Source organism: Lissotriton helveticus, chromosome 8 (genome assembly GCF_964261635.1).
Source record: "Lissotriton helveticus chromosome 8, aLisHel1.1, whole genome shotgun sequence".
Taxonomy (NCBI): domain Eukaryota; kingdom Metazoa; phylum Chordata; class Amphibia; order Caudata; family Salamandridae; genus Lissotriton; species Lissotriton helveticus.
The window spans coordinates 831482769-831505036 of NC_136069.1; the positions used below are offsets into that span (position 1 = coordinate 831482769).

The 22268-nt window shown below is 42.0% G+C and overlaps 1 protein-coding gene across 1 annotated transcript in view; it reads right to left on the minus strand.

Moving 5' to 3' along the window:
• Positions 1 to 22268, minus strand: part of GLRA2 (glycine receptor alpha 2) — an 819827-nt gene that overhangs the window by 291471 nt on the left and 506088 nt on the right. The gene's annotated exons all lie outside the window — the stretch shown is intronic.

Genomic DNA, 22268 nt, shown 5'->3' on the forward strand with positions numbered 1-22268 from the left:
AGGTGGATAACATGGCTAAGAGTATTAGCTCGGTAATGCATGAATATCGCTGAGTTTTTAGCGATATTCATGCATTGCGGCCGTTTATTATCGCATTTGCGATAAACCTTGATAATAGTAAGGTTTATCTTCGATAATTTCTGACGATGCTTAGTGGTAAAAAATTGGTTGGTAAGCATCGTTAGCGATAAATATCGCTTAACTTTGGTAATATGCCCCAACGTCTGTTAACGTTCGATTCGAAGGAAATGAGGAAGTGTTGAAAAACATTGTCTGCGCCATCTTGCCTTTTTTGAAATGCCACACTTTTGTCGTGCACGGCAGCCATTTTAGATGTCTTGACCAGACCCACTCTCTGCACGCTGTCGATTCGTAGCATGGCTCCTCACCCTCGCAAGCATCTTCCCCAGGCACTGGTCACCCCCGCTCTCTGTCTTATGCATGGGCAATAAACCTCCCCCCATCTGCGCTGCTCTTCCCTGAGAATCACACTGTGCCCGCCCGACACCTCCCTTTCGCCCTATTCACTACCGCACCCTGTGACACTCCTCTTCCTCTGTGTCCGATTGTCCAGGCTATCAGCTAGCCCTGCAGATGTAGTTTATGGCCCCAGCTGTAAAGAATCACCCCTCTTCAAAGGAGTTATAGTAGATCAAGGCCCACACCCGATGAGATCCGTCACACCACACGTGTTCCTACTATCTGAAAACTATCCTGTATTGTGATTGGGGAGGGGACCGAGCCTGAAGCGGAAGATTCCAGGAATGACTCTTTGTACATCAAAGTTTTTACAATTATGTGTCACATAAAAAATATATAGCACTCCAACAAAGTAGTAGGAATATAAAACTTTAATAACATATAAATATATACAACAAAACAAAAACAGTAAAAACATTTAAACAACGAAGAGACCGTGGCAATTTCTTTTGAATTATCCAATAGATTTATTGAAATTGACAGCACCAATAATGAAATATTCTTGTCAGTAGCGGTCTGTTGTGCGAATAGTTCCAAGGCAGCAGAACGCGCTGAAATCTGGATGTCACGAAGGTGATGTCTAGCAAGTTGCCGCCCAGCAAATAACGGCGTGGGGCGCCGCGGGGGTGAGTGAGTCCAGTAGGCACCACAGCTATTCTTACCGGCATTGCAGAATTACTGCTGGGGACAATGCCTGTGCTGGAGCAGGGTCACAGCAGAAACAAAAAGGATTCTGTTGAAGATGTTGTTGGTTTTCAATTTGAAAACAGTTCTGGTGTCAACTGCTATGCTAATGTAGTGGTTAATGTTTTGTTTTCTCTAGAAAATGTAAAAGAGGGGGAGGCAGTCCAAAGTTCCGTTAAAAGGGCAAAGGAAAGGATCGGTGGTTTGAACTATCAGTCAAAAAGGGGAGGGGGTGCAACAATTTTTCCTACCGGGTCACACTGTGCTTTCACCGGAAGTGAGGTCTGCAGGATTCTAGTAATTCAAAGTGAGGCTGGCGCCGACGTCCCGCGGATACAGTTTCGTCACTCCACGGGTGATCATGGCAGTCATTCCCCATCGGGGGTGGGAGACTCCCGCGGCTCCTCTAGAATCTTCAAGGTCGTGGAGGACTACGGTGGTGGAGTCAACCAGTGACCGGGCCATTTCTTTATGCTGGGCCCGCTCTTGCCAGGTCGACCGCCATTTTGAGAGTTCGGTAGCTACTGGCGATCGCGGGGTCAAATGAGCGGACGGGCTCCACCCTGCCGGGCGAGACGTTGCAGCATGGCCACAGTGGAAGAACTCTTTTCCGGGCGCCTGGACCGCTGAGGGTGCAGCTGGGAAGCCTCCACTGGGGAGGCGGGAGAGGCCTGTTCGCACCGTCTCTCCCTCCCAGTGCACCCCACGGCGTCTCGCTTGAGATTTGTTATGGCCGGACCAGGCGATGAGGACGAGGGGGGGGTCGGAGGCATGTGCAAGACATCCCCCCCCAGTGTTGTCGCAGCCATTATAAAAGAAAGAAGTGTCCCGTCCGTCTTCGGGCCGGGCTTCCGGTGGATGTCGGCCGGACGCCCCTGGCTCTGGCCCCATGAACGGGTTTCTTGGTTTATCGGCTGCAGCCGGATTCCGTCGGCCTCGGCCCCCCGACCGTTGGTGGCCGGACCGGAAGAGCATGTGGCGGGACTACCTGCAACTCTCAAGGGCCACCGCGGCCGGACTGGGAGAGAGAGGGGAGGGTCGAGGAGACATTCCCCCCCCCTGCAACTGTTCAGCGTTGTAAAGGCAATCCCCTGGCCGGGTCCCGTTGGTCTCGGCCTCTCCTCCGGCTACACCCTACGTTAGGATCTCCTGGCCGAGGCGTGGCAGCAGGACCTGCCTTATATGGGCTGCTCCCGGCTGGGCGTAGCCGGAACCCTGCCCCACCTTGGAAGTTTCCAGAGTGGGGGCGGATGTTCTACTGACTTGCATTTTCCCTAGTCTATCGATTTTTTTGGCGTGGCAGGCGGTGGGACAGCGAGGGGTGATTTGGTTTCTCTTACTGTTTTTCTGGTCTCTCACCACTGGCATATTTTAACGTTTTCTTGTTTCTAGGACATTAATAGGTTTTATCATTACGTTATGTTATCGTTTCTTTGTTCGTTGTTTAATAAAAGTTCATGTTCATCAGTGGCCTACTGATTTTCGTTTTCCTATTCTTTTCTTTCCAGGTTGTTTCATGCTAAAGTTTCTGTTAACAGGATACAGTGATCACTTCGTTATTATTGCATATGTCCTTTTCACTAGGGGTGCTCTCTGGTCGGGCCAGATGACGTATGTCTAGTAAATGGTCCGGGTGAAACAGGTGCATCAATCAGTGGGGAGTAGATAGGCATGACAGATTACAACGGGGGAGAAAGGTCCGCATTACGTACCCTTTCACTACTTGCAAAGATTTTCCTACGTTTATTTGCAAACAGGGAATACCTCCAAAAAGAACTAATTCCCAAACAGTCAATGTTCGGACAATCAATCAATCAATGAGGAATGAAATAGGTACGACGTGTTAAAGGCTTGCGTTACCTACCCTTCACTATCTGCAAAGGGAGAGAGAATATTCCTATTCTTCCTCGTTTGCAGGTAGAGAAGATCCTTAAGAGAATTAACATCGAACAATTCAATGCTCGATTGAAACAATCAACAAGGGGTACTGTGAACACAAATGAACGCCGCTTATGTACATACGCATTGCTATTTTCAACAGGTTGTTCCTAATGTTTCTATTTTAGCGAGGTCAAAAAGAGATCCCATTAGTGGCCTACTGATTTTGCTCGATTCCTTTTGTTTTTTTACACGATTTTTCGCTATCTGCAAAGACTAAACAGAGTATTGCGACTCTGTGCTTGTTTGTAAATAGAGAATGAACCAAAGAGAACAATCAATCAAATGGAGAGAGAAGCAGGCACGACGGATTACAAAGGGGGAAAGGGCTGCGTTAACTACCCTTCACTATCTGCAAAGAGAGAGTACTCCTAATAGAAATGAGGGGTGGGGGGCAGCAATCAAAGCAGATCAGTGTGCATAAACACGAAAAAAAAAATTCTTACCACGTACTTGACATTCGACAGCTTATGATATTTGCTATTAAAAAACCATTGAAATTCACTGAAAAAACCATAGGTTATAGACCATATATAGTTAGGAATTAGCATTTACAAAACCTTGAAAATTCACTGAAAAAACCATAGGTTATAGACCATATATAGTTAGGAATTAGCATTTAAAAAACCTTATTTTACTCACACAAAACCATTGAAATTCCATATATAGTTAGTTGCACTAACTATATATTGCGCACCCGCAATCCACTGCTGATGATGTCACATATTACATCATTCATGACATGGTCAGTGACATCACTGATGACATCACTGATGACATCTCAAATGACATCACTGATGACATCTCATTTGACATCAATGACCACATCACTGATGATATCATTCATGTGACAATACAATGCATCTCCTCACATTTTAATATAACCTCTGTTTCACCCAGTGTTAAAAACAGAGTATAATTTTTGAAACCATTGACACACCAATACTAGTTACTACATACGTACTCACTGATTCCTACGTCTACACACACATTCACTCATTCACCCATACAATCATTCATACATACAATCACTCATGTTTACAACACAATCATATGCACTCATACACCTATACAGACACTCACACTCTGCCACTCATCGATGGAGTTACTCACACACCTAGTCAGTCCTGTAAAGAATCAATCACACTTCCATTTTCTACTCTATACAGTTAAACATAGAGCACCTTACGTTTTCAACCATATACTAACACATACTTACTCTCTTATACAATCATTGATACAAGTACACATTGATCTGTACAGAGTCACACACCTCCCATCCAGCCACACACACACTCAGTCTCCCATGCAAATACTTGGGCAATCAATCAATAACCCATATAGTTACTCATATAGCTACTGATCAACACATGCAGCAGTTTACAGAACAACAGACATAATGATGCACAAATTAAGACAGTTTAGTCACTAACCCATGCACTCAGTGAGACACATTTAATCACTCACTCATACATTCAGTCATGCACCTACTAAATCCTTCGTCCAGACACTTATACATCCACTCATTCTTCAATATGTAAGACATATTTTAACTTTACAGAAACATAGTCACTGGATGTTGTCATCAGTGATGTCATCAGTGATGTCATTTGAGATGTCATCAGTGATGTCATCAGTGATGTCACTGACCATGTCATGAATGATGTAATATGTGACATCATCAGCAGTGGATTGCGGGTGCGCAATATATAGTTAGTGCAACTAACTATATATGGAATTTCAATGGTTTTGTGTGAGTAAAATAAGGTTTTTTAAATGCTAATTCCTAACTATATATGGTCTATAACCTATGGTTTTTTCAGTGAATTTTCAAGGTTTTGTAAATGCTAATTCCTAACTATATATGGTCTATAACCTATGGTTTTTTCAGTGAATATATATATATATATAATTAAATATATATTCAGAATTGGGCTTGATGAGGAATTCTAGGCTGAATAATTAAAGGATGGCTATATTGGAAATCCGGTCACCTATTATGGTATGTTGGCCTGGAATGTCTTGTTTTCTCTGTCTCAGGCTGAGTTAGGTATATTAATATTAATAGGGAAAAAGGGAATATTCCAATTTTACTGACTTAGTTGATGAGTACAAATCACAATGAAAGATTTATATTAGACAACTATGTGCCCCACAGACAATCTTACCTGGACTGAAATGTATCTGCCAAAGCAAAGATCCAATTTCTATGCTCCATTTTATATTTAGGATGTTTTGGTACCCGCAGCCTTGGTTTGAGCTTGGGGCTCTGCAATACCCTAAGACAAACTTTCTTGTTGTTGCTCGCTTAATGGGACTATAGGCAATGTTCTGAGTATTCAATCAATGCAATTTTTTTTAGAAAGGAAAATGGTAGTAATTTAGACCCCTTAGAATGAAGCAGGAATTCAAACAGGCTTATCAGAGAGGGACTGAAATATATGTGAATTATAGAAATGAAACTAGAACAAAGGTAAATTATCTTGGGGGGTGTGGCTTGTGCCCGACGAAGATGGTGGCAGTTCCGTAGCTCTCCTGGGACGACAGGAGACGGGCTAACGCAACATTTTCTGCACAAGCACCGACCCAAACATGGAGGATGAGGTGTGCAAAACACTCGAGAGTCCAAGGAATTCCTCTGTTAGCCTCTTTCAGGCCTGCAACTACTTTTACTCCCTGAGCAACTCGCGCCGCGGCTCTCCTGAGCTTGCGTCCGCCATTTTATATTCAACGCCAACAGAACTGAATCCAATGCAGTGCTTTTATCGCTTTACTCGCTGGCATTTCTAAAGATAACTTGTGCGACTTTATGGAATATTGAGGATATGCCTCTTTAAAGCATTTTTATGGTCTGCAACAAATTCATTTTTCACAAGTCAGACGCGTCACAGTCTCGTAGTGCATTTGACCGCCATTTTGTCTTTCTCTTGCCGCTTTCGGAGCACTCTTCCAATGCGGCACCTTTGTATCATTTTTGGTTGCATAATGAACACTGGACTAATTTAGCACAACCTTAGTTCACAAAATACCATCAAAAATATATAACGGATACTGAACTCAGTGACTGTCATTTTGTGGCACTCTACACATGAACTAGATAAATCCCGCTGATTGAATTTCTGTGTGATCTCTGTCTCGCTTAAGCTATGCAGCTAAATAATGTTATTGCCTAACGAGTAACTATTTTTTGATGCTTCACATGTAGACACTTTATTCAAACATTGTGTGTCTCACTCTTCATGTACATCATTCTACAGCAATTACATGGACTAATTAGCGCGTGTTTTGTGAGCGCCTATTATTCATACAGCACAATCCTTATATAGCCCTCTTTTAGTACTTGTTTGATGATTGTATACTATGATTCCTTCTTTCATCATATTCTTGAACCATTACCATTGATGTACATATAGCATTACAGCAATTTACTTGGTTATATAGGCCCTGTGTACCTATTTGCATGTTTATTTATTCTTATTATACTACAAAAATCATTTTGTTTAGATTTAGTAAGTTGAGTCTTTGCTATTATCGTGACTCCATCTGGGAACTCATTCCTCTTCATTTATGGGAGGACAACTTAACGGTTTACCTCAGCCTAAATCTTTATCTTGTAGATTCAAACTTCCAACCAGCTCACGATACCAGTGTTTAGCTATGGATGACTCAACCAATACTTCACCCAAAAGTGCGTCAACACCAGCGACTACTATGGTGTCTAGTATTACCAAGGTGTTATCTAAAAGATTGAGGAAGGACCCCCCTTCTCCTCCTAAGCAATCCACTTCTGTTACAATGGATTTACTGCTAGAAGAAATTAGAGCTTTACACCCATTTGTAGAGGAGACGAATTCCAAGCTTCAGGTGCTTACTGACAAGTGGTCAAAAATGGAAGAACGTATCATCACCCTGGAAGAGAATGTTGATTCACTAACATCTTCTACCTCCAAGGTAGACTCTTTATGTTCCAAGGGGGCGGTGTGGCACAAGCAAATAGAGAATTTGGAAAACAGAAATAGGAGGAATAATCTTCGTATTTATGGTCTGCCTGAAGGACCAGAAGGTTTAGATTCAATTACTTTCTTCAAGTCTTTTATTCCCAAAATTCTCAAGCTACCGGAGAGTACTGTCCTGAATATCTAGAGAGCTCATCGGCTAGGTCCACCAACACATACAACATCTTCTTCTTCAGCCAGAAAACCAAGGGGAGTGATTCTATTCTTTCTTGAATACACTGACTTGTTAAAGACTTTGTCTGCGGCTAGGGCTATGAATAAAATTACCTTGTCAGGAAACTCCTGATTTTTTGCTCAATATTATGCTAAATCAACGTCAGATCATAGTAAGGAGTTCCTAACACTGAGGCCTCAACTTCGCTCAATAGGTGCACGATATGGTCTTTTTCACCCCTGCCTATTTAAAGTGACTATCAATAATAAGACTAACACTTATGAGGATCCAATAAAACTAAAGAGCTCTCTTTACTCTTATCAGGCCGACTCAATGGATACCACCTCTTCATCAAACTTCAAATAGACATTTTGGATTCTTTTATGTTCTTTACTCTTTTTTATAAACCTTGACTTTGAATCTGGTTTAATTATAGCCTATTAATATGTAGACACAGTAAACCTTTTTTCTTTAACTTTAAGCATGTCTTTAACATATTTCTTCTTCGCACAGGTTGTTCCAGCGTGTTTTTCTCTCCCCATGTTCTGAAGTCAGTTGGTTCTGTTCTTCCCCCCGCCCTCCCACATGAGTTTTGGACACGTCATTGTTCCGTGTGGCCTTTCACCCCTTCACCCTTCGTATGTCATGGATTGTATGTAAGTCTATTGTTTTAACTACTCTCTTCTCCTTTTGTACTTTTTCTCTTCTTTTCTATCCTTCTCTCGTTCTAAATACTCTACTTTCAATTCTACTTACTTCAAACATTTTCTCTATTTCTCATTACTTTTTTGATCTTCAAATGTTGTTTAACAATCACACTTTTTTCTTTTCCTTCTTCTCTTTCCCTTCTCAGTTGCTTCACTTTACATACAGTTGGTTTGTTGTTAGATATGGTTTAATCTGCTCAAGAGTTTGTTTCATTCAGTATTTATTATATTGTTACAGTTTTACTCTATGCCTTTAAAAATTGTATCTTGGAATGTCAGAGGTTTACACTCACCTATTAAGCGACAGAGAGTTTTGACTAATTTAGCTAAACTAGGAACAGATATTGCGTGCACACAGGAATCTCATTTGTCAGCTGAAGAATATGCAAAGTTGAGGGGAGGCTGGGTGGGTGAGGTCCTTTTTTCCCCAGGTGATGGCAAACGTATTGGTGCCCTTATTCTTTTTCGCAAATCCCTTTTGATTAGGGTAATATCACAATGTGCAGATCAAGCAGGCAGATGGATATTTGTTACATTTGTATTGGACAATGTTCCACTCTCTTTATTGACTGTTTACGCACCCACGGTAGGCGATAATTGTTTCTGGACTTCCCTGGCCCAACAAATCACACAGAACTATGATGATAACTTAATCCTTTCAGGTGATTGCAATGAAACCTTTGACCCCTTCATTGATTGGAATTCCTCTACTCCTTTCGTCCCTCATAAATCTCACAAATCATTCACACAAACCATTAGACAACACAAGCTTAAAGATGCCTGGAGACTTTGCAATCCCACATTGAGAGAATATTCCTTTAACTCACCAGTACATCACACTCAGTCACAATTAGATTTTTTTTTTATATCTCACAATCTCTCTCAATCACTAGTGGCGGCAGATATTGGCTCCATCTTAATATCGGACCATGCTCCCATCACTATTCACCTTGATGTTTTGCACAAACCCAAAGCATCGCGTAAATGGAGTTTTAATAATACTTTGCTTTTAGATCCAATATTCACGTCATCCTTTACCTCTTTCTTTAATGAATATTTTCTTTTTAATCAAGGGGATAACACATCTTTTCATGTGGTTTGGGACGCCTTTAAGGCCTCAGCCAGAGATTTCATTATTAGATTTGTCTAAAAAAAACGTAAAAAGGCACAACAAGCCACTAACACCTTGTTAACCAAAACTACAACATTGGAACATTACTATTATTCCTCCAAATCAAAAGATTGCTTATCTGACTTTATAAAGGCTAAATTTCAATTTAACCAGGATACAACTAACAATGCTTCAGATTACTTGTTAAAGTCTAGTGCAAAGTATTATGGTGGTCAGAACAAAACCGGGAAATTATTAGCTAACTATTTATAGGTTAAACAAAATAAAATCAATATAGAATCTATTTTTGGCCAGAATCATCAACTGAAATTCAAAGACGAAGACATTCTAAATGAATTTCTCCACTTCTATAAGTCACTTTATACATCTGAAATTCTTTCCTCTGATCAATCCATATCGCAATTTCTTCCCAAGATACAGTGTAATCCCAATACGCACTCATACCATTAGCTCTTAGAATCTGACACAGAAGGAACTCCTTACCGCCTTAAAAACACTCAAACAAGACAAAGCCCCAGGCCCAGATGGTTTTACTGTGGAATTCTTTACTCACTTTGCGTACTTACTTATTCCTAAATTGCATGCTCTCATACTTGCCTATTTGCAGTCTGGTGAATCTCAGGGCTTTTTATCAGATGCACTTATTTGCCTTATACCTAAAGAGGGCAAGGACCCACAATACTGTAAAAAATATGTCCCATTTCTTTGGTTAACATTGATTATAAAATGTTTTCAAAAGCTCTAGCTCTGCGTTTGGAATCTCAAATGCCTGATTTGTTAGGAGCCTAGCAATCTGGTTTTGTTAAGGGGCGACTCATCACAGACAATACTCCCTTATTTTTTTATATTCTTTCTAAAGTCTCGCATACTCTCCATCCTCTGGCAGCCATAGCCTTGGATTCAGAAAAAGCATTCAACAGAGTTAAATGGCCTTACCTTTTTCACACACTTCAATGGTTTGGCTTTGGCCCAAAAATTACTGCTTTAATATCTATTTTGTATTCTAATCCAAGAGCAGCTATATCAGCAAATGGTGCCGCTTTTTCCTACTTTCACCAGGGCTGCCCTCTCTCCCCTTTTCTTTTTAATCTTGCCATAGAGCCTTTTTTGTTAAGGATTCGTCAAAATGGCAATATTCATGGTTTTACTTTTAAGGAGACCACTGTTAAAATGGAGGCTTATGCTGATGATGTCCTTTTATTCCTCTCACAACCTCAAGCTTCCCTTCCCGCTTTTTTAGAAGAAGTTGATTCCTTTGCATTTGTTTCTAGATACAAATTAAATAAGGATAAATGTGAGATTGTACCCCTAACCAAGTATACTTTCAATGCTGACTTTGCTAATTCTGGTTTTACTTGGAGTCCCCAATATATCAAGTACTTAGGTTAACATTTTACTCCCTCTATATCAGGAACGATATCTCGTTGTTTGGAGAATTGCATACAAAGATTGCCATCTTTAACAACGAAATGGCATCCCTTATATTTGTCTTGGTGGGGTTGTTTACACACCATAAAAATGATGCTCTCCCCCATAGTTTTATATACAATTTCTAACATTTCATTGTCTATTCCTTTAAAATATTTTTAAAAGCTTCATTCCATTTTATCTTCTTTTTTATGGGGTAACAAGAAATAACGTATGTAAATATCAAAATTAATTCATCCAAAGTCAGAAGGTGGGACAAACTTTTCTGGCATTCCTACTTATCACAAAACCTTCTTACTACATCAGGCGTCAGCATGGCTTTCTGAACCCTCCATTAGCCGTCCTCTTTGGACTACGCTTGGTCAATCCTTTCTTTCACCATTCTCATTTCAGGAGTATCTCTCCTTCATGCCCAAAACGCAGTCTGTATCCACCCCTGTAATCAAGTATACTTCCAAAATAATATCGCTTGCTTCCCTAACTCCCTTTCTTAGTCTTCCTGTATGGCATAACAAATATATTTTGATTAATAATAAACCTTTATTTTGGAAGTCCCGGAGACAACGGGGTCTGATTTTGGTACATCAATTATATGATAACGACCAGCCTTTGTCTTTTGCACAAGCCCGCACTTTGTTTGCCTTACATTCTACTCTTAGTTCTAAATTCTCTCTTTTGCTGAAAGCTGTTCAAACTGCTCGCACACAATATATATCCTCTCCACCAACCAATTCCCCATGACTTTGTCATACAGATAAACTAAGGGCCCTTATTATTAACGAATCTAAGGCATCCACCATATATAAACTTTTGCATAAATCATCTAGTTTGAGAGAAAAAACCAAGGTAGAAACATTGTGGGAAAGAGATTTAGGAACTTCCTGGTCTGTAGAATTTTGGGATAGAATCTGGCTTAAAATTAGGAAATCCTCTAGGGCTGCAAATACCACACAGACACTCTTCTTTATATACAAAAGGCTTTTACTCTCTCCATTCACTCTTAATGCACAACACTCTCATCTTCCGGATACCTGTTGGTCCTGCTCATCACCACACGCTGACCTTTATCATTTGCTTTTCACATGCAAACTTGTTCAAAATGTATGGGAAAAGGTGTGGTCTCAAATTAATTCCATCTTTAATTCCAGTCACCTTTTTTCTCCCTCACATATCTTTTTAGGCAGCTTGTCCCCTATTTGGGAAAGTTGCGACTCTAATGTCAAGATAATAGATTTGCTATTACCAGTGGCCTTTCAACAAGTAACCAAAAATTGGAAAGACTTCACTAAATTATCTTACCAAGCATGGGGTATGCTGTCTGCTACAATGACAGACTGGACCCGTGGCCACACCACGTATTCAACAAAGCAGACGCAGCCATCGCACCCCAACTAAGGAAGGTCATCAACATCTCCTTCGAAACAGCGACATTCCCGGAAAGCTGGAAGCACGCCAAAATCAACGCCCTCCTCAAGAAGCCCAGAGAGAACCCCAAGGACCTCAAGAACTTCCGGCCCATCTCCCTGCTCCCGTTCCCGGCAAAGGCCATCGAGAAAATCAACATGCAACTGGCCCGCCACCTGGAAGACAACAACATCTTGGAACTGTCCCAGTCCGGATTCAGACGAAACCACAGCATTGAGACAGCCCTCATCGCAGTCACAGACGACATCAGGCGCCAACTAGACAACGGCGAAACATCAGCCCTCATCCTCCTAGACCTGTCAGCCGCCTACGACACGGTCTGCCATCGCACTCTAAAGACACGCCTCCTAGTAGCCGGAATCCAAGAGAAGGCTCTTGACTGGACCACGTCCTTCCTCTCCGGCAGAACTCAGAGCGTCCGCCTTCCACCCTTCCGATCCAACAACAAGTAACTAAACCTACAAGACTTCCTTCATGTTGATATTATATAGTTTAACCTATACTATATTTTGTATTGCAAATTTTTGTATATCATACGTTTCCTTTTCATACCGATGTTTCATGTAATATTGGTCTTTTACTTATACCTGATATGTCTGACTGTATTTCATTCAAACCTTTCCTCTTTATTAATTCTAAATTGATATATTGTATGTTATTCTTTCTTTTTATTGTTATCATACCTTTCGCGTTAATGTATTCCTTTACCTCAATAAAATCACTTTTGAACATAAAAAAGTACATTACCTTACCATAAAGTGATTTGTAGCTAGGGCCACGTCATTTTACATGAGTTAATATATACTGCCCAGATTGTGGCAAATGCTTACTAGAGCTTCATACAGGTAGCTTTAGCAATTTGGAAAAGGTTAATGTCATCACAGAACACATAACATACACATACGCATACATACAGATGTAGAAAGGAGCTTTTGGAAAGACCCTTTCAGGCGCTGGTGATAATGGTTTATCTGCCTTTAGGCTGCGGCTGACAGGACCGTCCATCAGGAATGGAATCACCCTATGGAGTTTCCCAGACGTGTGCTACTTAAAAAAGTAGTCCAGATGATTTTTTCATTTTATATTTATTCAGGGGGGGCCCGTACAATTTCTGTATTTTTTAACGCCCTCTCCTTTCTAGGCCACTCGTCCACTTTCACAGTGCATCCGCGTTTGCCTCCACCACATAATTATTATTATTATTTTTTTAAATCACGAGTTCCTGGAATGATAAACTAATAAGATATAAATACAGACGGAGTGCCAATGGAAACAAGCAATGTCACAGCCAAAAGGTCTGCACTTGCCTTCTAAAGGCGAGGTCTATTGGCTTTATCAATGCATGTTAAATCTTATGTGAATACCTAAGGCTGATCTGATTTGTTTTTAAAGCGATATATTAACATATGTTTTCTTTCCTTCATAAGAGTATTGTTTTATTGCGTAAAGATTGTTTTAAATTTTACAAATAATAATAAAGAATCTATGAACAACCCTTTGGTATCTGGGAATCTGCTACACTGAACAGTACACTGGTATTAGGAGACAGCTTTGACTTTCTAGACGTCAGTATTATTTAGCCACACAATGCTTACAGCTAATAAACAGCTAGTTATCAGACTAGTTGTAATTTTATTTTCTAAAAGCATTTGGAGAGAATGCATGTGTGCATCCGCTACAGTAGTTTCCCAGTTTTCTCTGGGAGACAGATTGAATATATTGCCACAGAAATGGTCCAGTAAAACCTGTTGGTATTGGGACAGAGCACTTTAACATAGTACTTCAGAAGACCTGTGTCCCTGTATACTGTCTGACAGGTTTGCTGGATGTGACTCTGTCCCCCGAACAGCTGTTGGATAGATGACTCAACACCTGGTGCCGTATTATACAAAGTGCGCTGGTACGCACCGGGCATGTGCGTCCACTTTGAGAGCCCTACGGGCACTCTGGTATTACAGAAAGGGCCGCAGACGCTTGTGTGGTCCTTTTTGTATTACTTTGCCTCTGCGCCCGCACTGTATTAGAGACGCGGGCCCAGAGAAAAAGAATCAGTCAGGAGGCGCACCTGCAGAGGCATCTCTAATCCCCCTTAAAAGTACAGGCAGGTTGCTGCCTGAAAAACGAATCACGGAGCGGCTGCTTCAAAGCCACTCCGTATTTCACTTGAATGCGCTGCCCCGAGGGCAGCACGACTTCACAGCTGCCCTGGCAGCAGCGCATTCAACATAATACTGCGCACTCCCCTTGTTAGTGCTGAGTGCACGCTTTAAAATGTTCTCTTGGCGCTAACAAGGAGAGTACACCGTATTCTATAATACAGCCCCAGATTGGTGTATGTACCTATAAATCACAAGCATGCCTTCTTAATACATGGTTTATGAGTAAGAAAGAGGGACAGTCTCTTGTCAGCTTTTTCCTGACAGATTTTGAGAAAAGCGCTCCAAACAGAAGGCAGTGTTTATGGCAGAAAGTGTTGCCTATGTCTTATGTACGTAAGATATATACATTATAACACTACACTGCCAATTTTGGAAAATTTGGCTCATGGCGACTGATGCAAAGCTATATGCTCGAAGTAAAGGAACCAATGATTAGACTGAGAAGAACACACATAGGGGCCGATTAGGATCGCGGTTTTCCCGCATCCTCCGGGCTGGCGGAAGCCACCGCCGGCCCGGAGGATGCGGGAAAACCGCTGCGGAGCCTCAAAAGACCCGCCGCCATATTAGGATGGCGGTGGGTCTTGAAATCCCTCCGCAGCTTTTCCGCCGCGGTCGCCTTCCGACCGCGGCGTAAAAGCTCTAACATGGTTGGCGGTGTCTATCAGACACCGCCATCCATATTAGGATGGAGGATATCATATGCTTTTCCACGGCGGCTTTTCCGCTTTGGCAAGGTGAGAGCGCATGATTTAATTATGAAGAAATTAATTATTAATATATATAAATAAAAAATAAAATGTAATTCACTATAATTAAATTACTTCCCACCCTATTCCCCTATAAACCCACAACCCGCTACGGAATTAACTTACGCAGAAATTAAATTACATAACATTCATTACTTTATACAAATTAAACATACATTACAAAATTAATGCATAATTTTAACACATATACTACTATACATAACACAAAAAAAAATCGATATTGTGGAAATCGATATTTTAAATTCGATATTATGGAAATCGATTTTTCCTACCCCAAATTCGATATCCTGACTAACTATATTTTAGTAATTCAATGTTCTGTCCTATCTATATTTTGGAGTCGATATTCTGTCCATTCTATATTTCGGATTCTATAGTTTGGTCGTTTACCACTGAAAGTGCTGCGCACACATAGCACCATCGCTTTCTCAAGGAGGTCTAGGCCCCATGCAAATGAGGGAATTCCTTTGCCTTAGCACTCGTGCCATATTATAGAGGCAGGCGTAAAGGCAAATAAGCTGCCAGGAGGCGTACTGAAAGTGTGCCACCTAGTAGGTGGTGCCCCCCGATAGTAGACCTCTTGAATGAGCAAAGGGGTCCTATGGACCCCCAAGACATCTCCTTGCAAGTGGGTGAAGTCACTCACTGCACCCGCAAGCAAGGGGATCTCAAATCCCTCTTTGAAGTGCAGGTGGGATGCCTTCTTGAAAGAGAAACACAGAGCTTTTAACAGCTGCTCCGCATTTCTCTTCAATGCGCTGCCCTAGTGGCAGCATGAGTTTGGGGCTGCCCTGAGAGCAGTGCATTCTACTTCATAGGCGTACTTTCCCGATTTGCACCTGGCATACTTGCCTAAAGGTGCGCCATAGCGCAAATAGGAAAAGTGCGCCCTATCTATAATAGGGCTCCAGGTGAGCCTGAAACCCTTAAACAGAGTGGCATTCCAGGTGGTTTTTGGAGTGGAAGTACAGCCAATGTCCATTTTGGGCGTTTAAACCTCCCCATGTCATTGGCATCAGGCTCACCTCAGAGGCTTTTGTAGTTTTGTTTTTAATTGGGTGTGGAAAAAGAGGGTCTACGTGCTTCTAATCACTTCATGGAAAAAAGCCCACCATGGCCCCACTGCCTTTTCACATTGTAATTTTTTTTTTAAACGTTGACAGGTTTACTACAATCGTTAAAAATGCACAAAACCAACTTGTAAGGCCAGATACCAAGTGGGCTGATAAATCCTTACCCTTGTTATGCACGGATTGGAATCCCGAGATTTGCAGGAGTAACAACCACCACTACCCCAACCTCCTCAGATTGTCCTTTGGTGAAATTTGGCAAGTAAAACACGATTAAATCTGCTTGTTGAAAAGTTAGTAAATTCTGATAGATGCTAAAATACCTCACCCCTTTCCAACCCACTTGAAATATAGGTAAAAAGAAGGAATTATTTCAATAGAAAGAGTTGATTACAGAAAAGATGTTTCACTGGACGTTCAGGTAACATGCACAATCTCCCTTTATTGTAAATTTGTGACTGTTTAGATAAACAAGCTGATTGACAGCTGTCACGCGCATCCAGTCGCTGGGACAAGCAGGTTGACATTATAGGGGGATATCTGGTTCAGTGTAACATACATTAAAATAGAACTGCTGTCTCTCGTTTCACCCTCTAAATACATCTTTTAATTTGATGACAAATGTGTTTCTTAGACAGTTTTTCAATGCTGCTGGCCTGTTCTTCTGACACAAAGTCTGTAACGATTTACCCACCTTACTAAGGAATTCTCAGTGGTGTTGTTCCAAACCTGGTCAGGCCTTGCTGATTTCCCCCCACTCGAAGAACCAGCGAGGGTGGGCTCCTAACCGTTTTGACTTTGCAGGCAATAGGAAATCATTTTCTGTCATGCCTGCCTGATTGCCCTCCATGGACTTTGCCCCTTAACTAGTAATATAGGGGAGCATGAAGTCTGCCATTCTCCTTTACAGTGCCTGTCCTACTTTGTTTTATTTCATTGGGGCACAACACAGGTTCTGCTTTCTCGCTGTAAGCCTGCCATCTCCTAAGACAGCAGGCAAAGGAATACAGATGAAGTGCATGTGAAGCACTCCAAAATGGCAGGGACAAATAAGACCTTAGGCTGCATGACTGTTTACCTGGTAAAATGCCAGAAACCGGTCCTAGGAAGCTTGTTTCCGGTCCAGGGAAGGCATGGCTTGGCAGTTCGGGCTGGACTGTTCCCATGAGGCACAGGGTCAGACTGATTTGCATATGGCCATGTCTGAACTGGGGTGGCAGAGTGGGCTAAAGAACGGTGATGGATTAGACCCAGATCGGTTGACTGGGTGTGAGTGTTTGATTGGTTCAGAGGCTCTGTCCATCACCACCCCCTTTTGTACTACCTGGTATGACAATTGCTCGCCACTGATGGTAAGATTTATTGCTCAGTGAATTAAATGGTTGTTGGTGACATCTGACGCTCAAATCCTCGAAGGGCCAAATCAACCATCCATGCTTCCATAACGGTTCACTTGAGTATCTTTAAATTGAGTAATAGTAACAGTGATGGTTAAATGTCACAATATCAAGCACAATACCATTGTTAGGAAAAGAATGTGTCTAGACTATCGAATTTCAAATATATAAACTCCACTCATATGTATCTTCAAGATACATATATGTGTAGTTAAGTATAGCAAATCTAGCACACCTATGTATATTTACTTTCACAATATTTATATTTTGCTACTCGAAATTCTGGCTACGATATTTTGATAGCACAATATGTTAAACCCCATATTATGGTAGTATATCACACTGACATCTGAAGTCTGAACCTGAAAGGTCCAACTCAATCTTCCATCATTCTGAGGCTGCTGAATTGAGTACCATTACATTGCACAATAGAGTAGCTTGTTATCTGTTGCACATAGAAGCAGCAAAGGTGCAGTTTGAAGTGCTGTAATGAAACAGGTCAGGTATTACGACTTAACTGGATGGAAAAAAAGTATGTGGGATGGCAACTTCAACCAAGTGCCTCACTCTGAAAAAGCAGATAACAGATTAGAGCTGCCAGGTAAATCATTATCTATGGCAAGAGTTTGCACAGGGATCAGAATTAAGTAGCACACCTTCCCAGTTTTCTGCACACAGATTCCAGCAGGTCAAACCTGACAAAATTTAGGGCCTGATTATGATGGCGGTGAACCCACCACTTGTTGCCCCCCTATATTTACCTGCACCATGTGGCAGCTAGCAGCACCCACCGCAATGTTAAATATTGCAGATGCGACCGGCGTGATGGCGGTCGTGTCTTAATTTCATGTGTGGGGCCATCGCCTCATAGGCAGGAGGGCCCCATCCCCGGCACGATGGCAGATGGACTGAATTCCGTTGGCCATTGTAATGTGCCCCTAATTGAGGGAAAAGAACTAGAGAAAGACAAAAACTGTTAAAAAACGATTCTTAATGTTATGCCTCATTTTCCTATTGAAAACGTGCACTTTGCACATGCGATAAACACCACACCTTATTCCACTCAATTTGTAATAAGGGCCTATGTCATACTTATTGTCCACTTTCACAGCTCTCATTAATATTATTCCTCAAATCATGATATAAATTTGAAAACCAAAGGTACTGAACCTTGAAGAACTATTATGAGGGGGAAAATGACAATGGAATCTGCATATTTTTGGGAATGTATGAAGGAAAGGTTGGGCCAGAGATACACTATTTTATTGCAATGAAAGACTGTAAATTCTTCTCCTTCTATAAATGTACAAAAATGTCTTGCTAGTACTGTTATTGAAAAGATACTTTCAACATTAACTTTTTTTTCAAAGACAGGAAACGATTTATCAATCTTTGTATCAAAAGCACAAAGAGACATGGCATTATATTTTGAATGATGATGAGCAATCAACCTTAGTAAAAGCATATTAATAATAATCTCCATCGCAGCACTTTTCATTTTGAGCCCTCATTCAAACAGTTGTTTTGACACTTCAGCAATTTTGAAAGAGCTTTTGGAATACAACACTTATGTCTTAGCTTCAAAGCAGTAAATACTGCAACACAAATGTTTTCTATTTGGCTTATGAGCCAAATTCACAAAGTTTTTCCTATGAATAGCTCTATCATACTCCTCCTGTTTTAAATGTGAGTTATTCCTGACTATCCAAGTCTCTTCACAGCACATTTCCAATTAATATTTGTATCTTACACCAAGTTTCATGTGACTTACTCAGGAATTTCCAGGAGTAGGATACACTTACTCACAGGAAACATGAGTAAATGTATTATACTCTGTAAATTTATGAAAATTTATGAGTAAGCCACATCTATGTTTTCTGAATCGGGCCTGGATATTCAGAAGAAACTCACACCAACATGTGGACACAAAGGCATCATACTAATAGAATCTCTTCTCAAGTCATCTCCCACCTTCATTGTCTTTGTTAGCTATCCTATATAAGAATGACCATGTAGAAAGTTAAATTCTGGGATGACCAAACAGAAAATTAAAATCAGAAAGCAAGACATTTTTTAGCACTTTTAAATATTTGAAGGAATCAATCAGGTTGGTAACTCAATTAGAAAACAAACAGGGAAACCTAGAATTTAATTCGACTGTTTTAAGACCGTTAGATTAGAAGCACAAAGATGTTGAAAAAAATCCTGCTGAGGAAAGAAAGTTTATGAATTTTCATTTGGTGATCAATGGATAAAGGGCTGGCTGATAATCTGGAGTTTAGTACTTTACAGTTGTATGTGATAGTATACCACTGTCTGTGCTTCTCTAACATCACATAAGCTGTTTAAGGAAAGCCATCGATAACATTACACCAATAGTTGGACCGCCACACGTCCGCTGCTGCCGCCAGGGATCCCCTAACCCTGATAGTGGTACGGTGGCCCGAGGCCCGTAATATGCTGGCGGTGCCGTTGCAGCACTGCCAAGCATATTAGGAGTGTCCCCACCGCCACACTTTTCATGCCGGTGCAACCACCATGAAATGTGTGACTGTGAGAAAACAAATGGAGCCATACATGGTCCCCTGTCGCCTCTGCGCCCTGGGTTGCATGCAGGGGGGCAAATGGTGTGCCCCTCATGTGCATGCAACCCAGTTCCTGCAGGACATGGACTTGACAGTCCATGCCCTGCAGGAACTGCCTTTGATGCTCCCATTATGGGGCCTCTTTCAAAGGCACTGCAGTGGGGCCACCAAAGAACCACCCGCCAGAGTAAAAATAAGTTATACTCTGGAAGGTGGTCTTTAATAGCTCTGGCAGTCTCTGAGTGGGATGGCAGTGTGGCAGCCCTACTCCGAGACTGCCAAAGTCATAAAAAGGCCCCTAGTTTACTCATACAGGTCCATACTTATTTAAGACGGATTGTTCTAAAGAATCTATGCAGTTCTGGACAGGTCTGATAAGGGTCATTTCTATATGTTTGGACAAAGGGTAAGCCTGATGTTGGAACTGGACTTTCCATGTATGTCTTAAGGTGTAAGAGGAAACATTAAAGATAGGTTGTGTCAGACCTGGCACCATTGGCGTGGGTCTCCTTCCATTTTTTGCTGTTGCCTCATATGTTTTTGCTGGTATTAGATGCTTTGGGCACTGTGCCACTGCTATTCAGTGCCACAGTGCAAGTGCTCCCTATTATAAATTGATGTGTTAATCAGTGGTTCCATGTTTGGCTATTTGGTTTACTTATCAGACCCTAGTCTAGTGCACTGAGTGTGCTCAGGGCGTGTAAGTCCAAATGCTGCTGGTGGGCCTGCAGACTGGTTGTACCACCCACAGAAGCAGCATTGTAAAATGTGACTAAGGTCTGCCATTGCAGAGCCTGTGTGTGGTCTGGTACTGTCACACTGACTGGGCAAGTGCACCCACTTGCCAGTCCCTAAACCTTCCCTTTTCTTCATATCAGTCACCCCTATGGTAGGCCCAAGGGCAGGGTGCATTGTAAGTATAAGGCAGGACAAGCCTAATAGTGAATTACAGCCATTTTCGTTTTTCACTATTGCAAGGCTACCTGTTCTCCATAGGCCAGATTGGCTGTTAGATTATTACATGTTTATAATCCTGACTGTCTCAGAGAACATGGTAGAAATTCGAGTTTAGTATGCCCGAACTCATAATGATAAAATACATCTTTTAGTGAAGTTGGTTTTAACATTCTGTGTTTGCAAATACCACTTTTAGAAAGTAGGTATTTGCTTGCCTAACCTTTCAAGCCTGCCTCTGCTAGGTTGTGTATACCTTTGTCTGGTTTTGTGAGTAACAGGGCTGGAGGATTCCAAGAGACAGGATGAGTCAGCCCAGTGGTGATAGAGATCTGCATCTAGATGGGATGGAGGAGTTGCACCTGAACCTTGAATAGGGCTGTGCCTGCCTTTTACAATGCTGGCTCCACCTCATGGGGAGAGGCTGATGTCTCTGCCCTGCACACTGAAAGAAGAGAAGGAGTCCTTTAAACAAAGTGCTCCAGGACTGTACTTGCCTTACACAATGCTGGTTCCACCTCTGGTGGGGCGTCTGATGTGCCTGCCTGCAGTGTGAAAGGAAAAAAGAAGTCTGGTAAAGAGAGTGCTTCAGAACTGGTTTGGACTGGGCAAAGGCCCCTCTCCCCTCAGAGAACAAAGGATTTTGGGATATAAATATTGGGACCCTGATCCGAAGAAACTAGATCACTTTTGGACTACAAGAAGAAACCTTTACTGAGGAGAGGAACCTGAAGAAACTGAGGAGAGACTATTCCCAAGCTGACGTGCTGCTTGGGGGATTGCCCTGCAGTGGTTGCCTTACTGCCAAAGGAAGGAGGAAGGAACTTTGTGTACTTTACTTTCAACTTGTGAAGGATCTCCAAGGGCTTGGAAAAGAGCTGCCTCCTGCTGAAGTCTCAGGGACAACAGACTTCACCCCCCAGCTCCCCAGAGTTCTTTTGGAAGTGCCTGCTGCTGTTTTGGGCCTTCTCAGGAACTGCGTGTCGCAAGGAGCTGAAAGTACGACTCATCGAGAAGAAGCGTGTCACCGTCGATGTGCCTTCCTTCGCAACTCCGAAGGAGGGTGTAGCCACTGGAACTGTCGCACTCCCCAAGAAGCGTGCCGCCATCGGAGCTGCTGCCGCCGCATCGTGGAAATCGCCGCTGTAGTTGTTGTATTGTGCGGAAGCTTCACGCATCGTGGGAGAAGAGTGTCGCAAGTGGGTCTGCTGCCGTCTCATCGCGGAACAAGGGTGTCGTCGCTGCAGTCCACGCATCGAAGCGAGAACTTCTCGCATCCCTGGAGAAGCGTGCCACATCTGAAAGATATTCACGTCTTTATTTCTTTGTACTTGAACTTTGCCGCATTTCCCTCGCTGCGACATTGCTT